Source organism: Haemorhous mexicanus, chromosome Z (assembly GCF_027477595.1).
Source record: "Haemorhous mexicanus isolate bHaeMex1 chromosome Z, bHaeMex1.pri, whole genome shotgun sequence".
In the NCBI taxonomy this organism is placed as follows: Eukaryota; Metazoa; Chordata; class Aves; order Passeriformes; family Fringillidae; genus Haemorhous; species Haemorhous mexicanus.
In genome coordinates, this window is record NC_082381.1 from 49,979,010 (window position 1) to 49,987,369 (window position 8,360).

The following is an 8,360-nucleotide window of genomic DNA, read 5'->3' on the forward strand; positions in this document are numbered from 1 at the left end:
GTATTTGCCAAAATTCAAACACTGTCGTTTTCCAAATGATGAGATATTGCCCCGGAAGGAAAACTGGCTAAAGCTATGTTTAACTGGCACTAAGTATAGGTTCTTCAGGATACCTACTCATGCATGGTGAGAATTTACCACAGAAGAAGCCACTACTAATAATGATTTCAATTTCTAGAAATACATATTCAAATTCATCCACAGTAGTTTCTTTCTTCCAAACACCAGATTAGGCCTGCAGAGGAAAACTGGAAACTGTCATCTATTCACAGGTGATAAGCTACATTTGGGTAGAGAAAAATCTCGATTATACACTTCTTTCTAACTTCTTAGCTTCAACTAGGAACACAGCTATGTTTCCTCCCATTCTTGGGCTATTCACAGGGAATCACTGTTGTCATTTTTTTCATTGTCAGAAACCACAGTGAAGTTAGAAAGGACCTCTAGAGGTTACCTTGTCCTACTGCTCTGCTCAAAACAGTCATAGAGTTCTGTACATCCAGCAGCACCCCCTCCTCATCATTTCCCCATCATTTTGTATTTTAGCATTGCTTCTTTCTCATCCTACAGTTACACATGATCATTGAGGAGAGGCTTTTGTCATACTTGTGAGGATTACCTCACCCACACGTATGGCAGTAAGTGAAAAACAAAAAACTATTTCTTACCCAAGAAACAGGCAACCTTGTTTTCATTAAGGACAAGTCCTGACCACAAAAGCAGTCATGACTTACTTCATAACTACACTGAGTTTGCCACTCAAAGTCATCTTGACTTGAGTAACATCTACATCTAAATTATGCTGTAGATCATCAGCACGCCTTTCTTAGATGATGCATGGGTATAACATTTATCAGTCTTTTGAGTTATTAGTGAGATAGGCCACAAAACAAGGCTATTCAGTAAAATTTGATAATTAACGTACAGCACTTTCCAGGGGAAAAGGGATTCAGGAACACAAAAGAAGACAATGTCATTTACAAGAGAATCATAAATGGAGAAACTAGTTCTCTGTTTGTATCTATGGAAGCAAATAATCTTATCCCTAGCCATTTACACCTCCCAAGAAGTTATCTGCAAGACCTTAATCAATATCCTTATAAGGCAACATACCGGGAAGTCAAGCGATCTTGTCTTCTTTGTAATGATTAGCTCAGAAACAGAGCTGGCCATTCAAGATACTTTTTTTTTTTTTTTTTTAGCTATTCTAAGATTTTCCCTTCAGAAGCAGCTACACATTAATTTAAGGAAATACTTCTAGGTATTATAATAAATAAATAAATAAATAATCTCAAAATTTTAAAAATAGCTTTTTTTTTTTTTAATAAGCATTGCAAGGTTACTTGGCAAGGTGATATGAGAGTTTGTAACTAGAGAAATTTATATTAGTGGTGGAAGAAAGATATTTTTTTGCTTCACTCCTTCCTGCTCTTTATGCTTTTTTTAGGAGGAGGGCGAATAAAAAAGTCCCTTTGAGCACCACGGCCTTTGCATCTCTTACTCAACCAGCAGGTTTTGTCAACCTTGTCCCTGTTTTTATCAATTAGGAAATCACAGGAATCTGTGTAGCTAGAATTTTCCTACTACATTATAAACCACAGATTCTTTCTCTCCCCAGGGATGTACCACCAGTTCAAGATACAATAGCCTGCAAAATATTCTCAATTTCATCATTCCACGGTGCTGCACCTTCACTAGAAAACATTACCAAGCCCCTCCATTACAAAGGAATTCTCTCTGACTCTTCCTATTGCAGACCCTATCTCAACACCGAGACCAATCTTCTTACCAAGTGAATTTTTTTAATAATCTGCCACTTCTCTGGGCCAGCTGAGGTGAGAAGTGCTTGTCTGTAAGAGCATTCATTTGTTGCCAACGTTTGGCTTTGGGTGCCCTATTGTTGTGAACTATCCCTACACACATAGAGCAGAAAAACTGCCTTTCCAGACACTTGTGTGCAATTTCTGTTCTTAGAATAAAGAAAACACCTTTCCTTAATCTTGCAGAAATTTTATTCATTTAAATGTATCTATAAATAGGCCTATTAAAATCAAACACAGTCCTCATGTGTATAATGATATTGAGCATTTGGAGCATTTGGATGCTCTTAAGCGTTTGGAGGATTAAGTGGCAAAACACTATAATATTAGGGATGATACTCATCATATGTTTTTATTTAAATGATATAATAATAATGTCAAATATTATTGCTAGTAAAAGCAACTGCCTAAGTATCTGCATGGATTATTTTTATTTTATCATTTATATTATCATTTATTTTATTTTATTGTATAAATTCACCTAAAAGTAGGCAGACTGGTTTCTAGGATCTATTTCAGACATTCTTTTTTAAATAGTAGGAGTACTCAGAAGCACTTAAACAGAATGTCTTCATCAAGATGTTGAAAATATGGATGGAAAAGAAGAAAAATACCTTGTCATATCTGTAGTCTTTATTATTTTTATTTATTGTTATTCATGTTGTTGTGACAAATATACACATACTTCATATGTCAACTCTTCAGTAAAACACGAGTGGTTTTAAGGTTAAGCCTTAAATGTCCTTGCTTCCTTCAGCTACTGATATCTCCAACCCTTGTTTACAGGTCTGCCACAGATGCCTCCACAGCCATCTCTGATGGCAGTCAGTGATCTCGTGACCACTTGTGTTTGTTTGCACTTGACCTCTGAACCCTGAGCAGGCACTTGATGACTGGGTTTTTTCCTTTTTCTTTTTTCTTTTTTTTCCCCCTTGGCTTAAGGGGGAAATAAAGGGGGAAATTTATGACTTTCAATACCTCTAGAAGTGTCACCAACCTGAGAATGGAGGACCACTGGAGGTAACTAAGTTTCAAAATCAGGATGCCTTTTGGCAGCTCCTGGTGTTTGATGCTGAAAGAGTTTCATCTCCATCACCTGCACTTGCACCACAAGGTACCATGTACTACATGATCTTCAAAAAAGAGTTTAAGGATATATGAGCTAAAAAGAACACTGAATTCTGGATGGAAGGCCTTCCACAGATAAAAAGTGCTTTTCAAATCAGGTACTTCATTGAAAGAACAGTTTTCAGCCTTTCTGCACTTATCTCAGCATCTGAGATAGATCAATCAATGCGTAAATACCTTGAAAAGCATACCGCAAAAAAAAAAAAAAAAAAAAAAAAAAAAAAAAAAAGACAAATCAAGGTCATCTTTGAAGAAAAAAGTAGTGGAACACAAGAGAAGTATTCTTAGATATGATGACTCTGTGGTCTGCCAAGATTAACTGTACCAAACACTTCTACAGCTCCTCCCTGCTTACCAATATTATCTGTCTTCTCTGCAGTGGGTAGAATACAGCCAGTGATAAGTCAAAATTGTATTCACTTTATTATAGTAGAGTTCGAAGTTCTCTGAACGTAGCTGGGATTAGTGTTAATGATGGCCAACTTGTGTGTGCACAGTATTCTGTAGAACAAGACCTGAATCTTGAGTCTGAAAGAGTCCAAAATAGTTTTGATACTACAGATACAGCCAGTATTAGTCTCTGTTAACAGCTCTCCTGATTTCACATGGCACCTGGTTGTCCTAAAACACAGCACTGTGTATACTTTCCTCTGCTATTTTACGTGAGTTATTAAATTATTAATGTTTTGGTTTCTTCAATTTGCTTAACAACTTGGCCCACTTGGGCCCTTTTTCTTTCAGATAATCACTGTGGGAGATCTGCTGCACTCTAATGAGCACTACTGGCAGGATTACATGGGGGAAAATACGAGTGAAATATTTCCTACCAACGCTGCAAATAATTTCTTAAGAAATAAGCTCACTCACACTGTGCTTCGGAATCATCAAGTCATTTATCTCTCAAGTTTTTAAATAATTCAGAGGAAACCTGACATTTGGGTAGCAACCGAACACATTTTTTATGTTATCAGGAAAAGATTAAATTAGAGAAACATGCTGTGATTGAAAGAGCAATAGAGATTGTGGCAATGTTCACCCTATACAACTACATTTTTCTAACTGAGCACAGCTTGTAAGTGGGGTAGTGCTTCTCTGTGATGCTTGAGGAGTGGGAGAGGACTGCAAAGTGGGAAGTTGCTCTTCCCTACCTTGTTTTGCTTCTAGTAACAATCTCTTATTGTTCTACACCAGCAGGGAATTATCCTTCCTGCTAATTTGGTTGGTTTAGCTGTCACTAGTCTCGCCAAAAGTGCAGATTTGACAGTGAGAGTTTGAGGTCTGGGATCCAAGAGAGGCTGTGTTTCAGAGCACATATGCATGCATGTGTGTGATTGCTGGGTCCTGGGGAATATGTGGGCAGGGCAATGCAATGGATCACAGTGGGTGTCCCCCCGAAGGCCTGGGTCCCCAGAGATCCAACAAATGTAGCTACAGCACGGAATAAATACAAGAGGAAAGGGACAATCTGCTCCAGGGCTGGAGAAGGCAGTCCTGACACCTGGACATGAGCCCAGATGTTTTGGGAGTTTGAAATGTTCCTTCCTGCTCTCTCAAGAGTACAGTCTCAGCCAGCTGGCTCCCACATAAACAAACACAGACAGACAGTGACACTTTCAAGCTATTAATTAGTCCAACTTTCAGTGTAGTTAATTTCAGAAATTAGTGTCTTTCTGTATCATGGAGCTTAATCATGAACGCTTTGATGAATTAAGGTCTTTTTTTAGTTTTCTTCTTTAGCTACTTCATAGAAGAGACGTTTATGAATAGAATCTGACGTTAGCCTCTTTCATACACAAATAAATAACTTTTGCATTGTTTACATACCCCTGCTAAGAGAAAATATGTCTTTTTATTAACCTACTCATTATATCGCAGGTATAAATAGCTATGAACACTATAAAATTAAAAAACAGATATGCAAGAGCTGAACTTGGTTTCCACACGATTTTATGTGCATATTTCTCTTTGTCCAGTGCTGCAACATAATGCTTTACTGACAGTTTTCATTAATCAGCTCCTATTCTAGATGTAAATTAACCAGTCTCACAAACAAGAGTCCTCTTTATCACTGCAGTCTTCACGTCTTGATTTTTAGACAATTTTTCACAGGGTTATTCATTAATTAGGTCTTTAATTATGGATTAATTAGCAGCTGAATTACAATATTCCTTATACTTTCTCAACTCTTGTAACACTAATATGTTTGCCATCAAGCATGATAGATGTTACATATGCAAGGGGATTTATTACAGATGTATTCCCCTAGCACTTCAGTGAGCTGACTAATTATTCTTCCACTGACAATGAAGCTAATGAAACACTGGACTGATGTCTCTGACAAAAATCCATTCTTTTTTTTTTTTCACTGGGTATTGCTGAGGAGAGGTCTAATTCTCTTAAGACTGAGAGAGGGATGATGTAGTTGAAATGGGCATGTATTTTGAAGTTGTTTCTTGTCAAAGGAAAAACAGCTCAAAAGTGTATTACGTATGGGTAAAGGTGTTGAATCTATGCATGTAGCTGTAGTCAGCAGGTGTAAACAATTGTCTTGGACTGCCTACAACAGAGTCCTGGGAAACTAAAATCATGTTTTAAGAACTGATTAGAGAGATTCCCCCTTAACTTCTCATGCACAGACCCATGGCAAATAAATTTTCATTCTTTGTCACTGAGCAAAACACTGAGGCATTCATATACAATTAGATGATCTTAATTAAGCCTAGCATTACACTCGCAGGTTTCTAAAACTTGTTTCACGTCCATTGTGGTTTTTAACACAATGTTTCATTGACATCTTGTTTATCTTAAGGTTCCTGAACAATTCCCGAGAATTGAAGCTACTCTTACTTACCTTTCATGTACCCTTAGAGAGTACAGCCTCTGAAGTTATCTCCATGAATGACCACATCACAGATGTTATTTTAGACTCTCTGTCCTAACTGACACTAATTAAAAACCCTCAAAATGTATCATTTTCTTTTTCTCCCTGGGTGGGGCATTTTGCATGTATTGATCTAAGAATTCAATCCTGTCACCTGCCTCTACTGCAGAAGGAGAACAAAAATCTGTCTGACCTACAGCAGTCCTATTTCCAGTGTTAGATACAAGATCATTAATTGTATAATGAGTAAAACAGTCATAGCCAATTGCAAAGGTGTTAAATTCTGGGATTTAAGATGGTAGATAATATAGATAAGCAAGAGATGATGCTGCTTGTAACTAACTCCAGCAGTTGTTATTTTAGCTCTAATGGCCCAAACCCCACCATACAGTCTTGAGGTGGCACCTGTATTTTATCAATTCTCTTACCACAGCTGTGTCTTAAGTCTTTCCCACAAAACTTTCCCGTGCCTGTGGATAGGAGACACAGGTGACATTGACAGCTGCACACCTTCCTTTGGAGTAATTCTCCACTTTCACCTTTGTCTGAGGAGAGCAAAGTGAGTGAAACTCTTTGGTATGATCCACCTCTTCGCTTAATGAGCATTATCATCCATCCCTGATCCTTGGAACTGTGCTCAATTAACTGCTGTCCAGAGGAAGGGAGCTGGTCAGTACCTCTTAACCAACAGGAAGTAACACGTCAGTGATAGCACATAAATGCTTGTGGTAGCAACAACAGCAATAATGACAATATTTGACTTTAAATGATAGGCTGTGTTCTCAAAAGATGTAGCAGGCTGTAATTCCTATGCCAGTTAGATTAACTGTAAGTAACCTTCAGAAACTGAAGTTCTATAACTCTTTTTAAATTCCACTGTAAATTTTGACAGACAGCAAAGATAAATGACTGACCTCTCAAACCATTTTTTTATTGAAAATCATTCTCCCACCAGCATACGTCCTTGAGATGAAATAGCAATGGTTTATTATAACTGAGTCACAGAGTAGAACTTGAAAGGTTTCCTAAATTATAAAGTTTAGATTTGTCACAAGTGTAAATCTATTTACAGGAACTATGCACAGGGTGAATCACACTCTCTTTAAAGATACCCACCAAACATACTGCCTTGGACTAAATGCTCTCTGTTTCAACTGCTTTTCCCATATGCCTTGGTTTTTAAAGATCTGCAGCACAACAGCAGCAACCTGATAGCTACTTCTCACTTCTCCTGCCATTTTCCACCTTGACCCCACACATCTGAAGAAACACAATAATCAGCAAAACTGTCACTTACCTACTACTAAAGAACACAAATGTCCAGAGCTCCTGAGTGTGCTCTGCAGTTATTCAATGTGGGACACTGAGGTTGTTTATAGCATAGCACAGCTCATGGCCAGCCAGATCTGTTTGAACCCTGCAGCGTGACTAGCCTTCCAGATATACTAATATGCTATATTTGTAAAGTGATAACATGATCTGTGGTCTTACAGCAGAGACACGGGCAGGATAAAGTGTCTGCACTGCATGAGTCAACACAGGATGGAAACAACAGTGCTAGGACAGCATCTCATTTGCTTCAAGGGAAGTGTGACAGAGCTAATATTACTCATACTTACCTATATTTGTTGGAAAAGGGCAAGGAGAATAAAAGAAAAATGCATATGCAGTCTGAATTCCTCTAATATAGGCTACCTTTTCCTTTCTGCATCCATTCAAATCTGAAATAAATATACACATGTACACAGTCTACCACCATGCAGTTTGCATGACTGATTGATCCACAGAAAATTCTGCTTTTTCCTGCTGATGATGTCTCACCTTTTTTAGGACAATGCTTGTCACTCGTATTCCTGTTTATTGTTAGTGGACCAGAAGCACAGGGCTGTGGGGAGCCAGAGATCATGTTGCTGCAGGATCAGCATTGCCTGGGCAGGGGCTGAACAGCTCAAGGGGCTGATGTGAGCCATGGGCAAAAGGGACAAGTCCTGGGAATGCAAGAGGGAAGATGGGCATGGATACAGAAGCCCATCAAGACCTTCATAGCCCTCCCTGACAATTCAGCATGAATGTTTGACATTTTCTCATTGTACCTTTGATGAAATAAGCCCATTCATTTCTAATTAGAAAATTATGGGAGGGAGGGGGGGAGGGAAGGGAGGGAGGGAGGGAGGGAGGGAGGGAGGAAGGAAGGAAGGAAGGAAGGAAGGAAGGAAGGAAGGAAGGAAGGAAGGAAGGAAGGAAGGAAGGAAGGAAGGAAGGAAGGAAGGAAGGAAGGAAGGAAGGAAGGAAGGAAGGAAGGAAGGAAGGAAGGAAGGAAGGAAGGAAGGAAGGAAGGAAGGAAGGAAGGAAGGAAGACTTTTAAAAAAATAAAGGTTTTTATCAGAAATATTTTCAAAAACTGCTTTTAATTTATTTTCCTTTAAAATTCATCTTTTCAATTAAAGTAGTTTCATATTTTTAAGGGTTTTTTTCAAAAAACCAAGCTTTTTCAACAATTTCTGCTTATTTTTCATCCCTGCCAGTAAGAA

At 38.3% G+C, this 8,360-nt stretch overlaps 1 protein-coding gene across 1 annotated transcript in view; it reads right to left on the reverse strand.

Moving 5' to 3' along the window:
* Positions 1 to 7,257, reverse strand: part of LRRC2 (leucine rich repeat containing 2) — a 75,982-nt gene extending 68,725 nt beyond the window's left edge. Inside the window, exon 1 of the mRNA XM_059836690.1 lies at positions 7,127 to 7,257. The gene's annotated coding sequence lies outside the window, so the exon portion shown is untranslated. The remainder of the gene's footprint in view (positions 1 to 7,126) is intronic.
* Between the last annotated feature and the right edge of the window lie 1,103 nt (positions 7,258 to 8,360).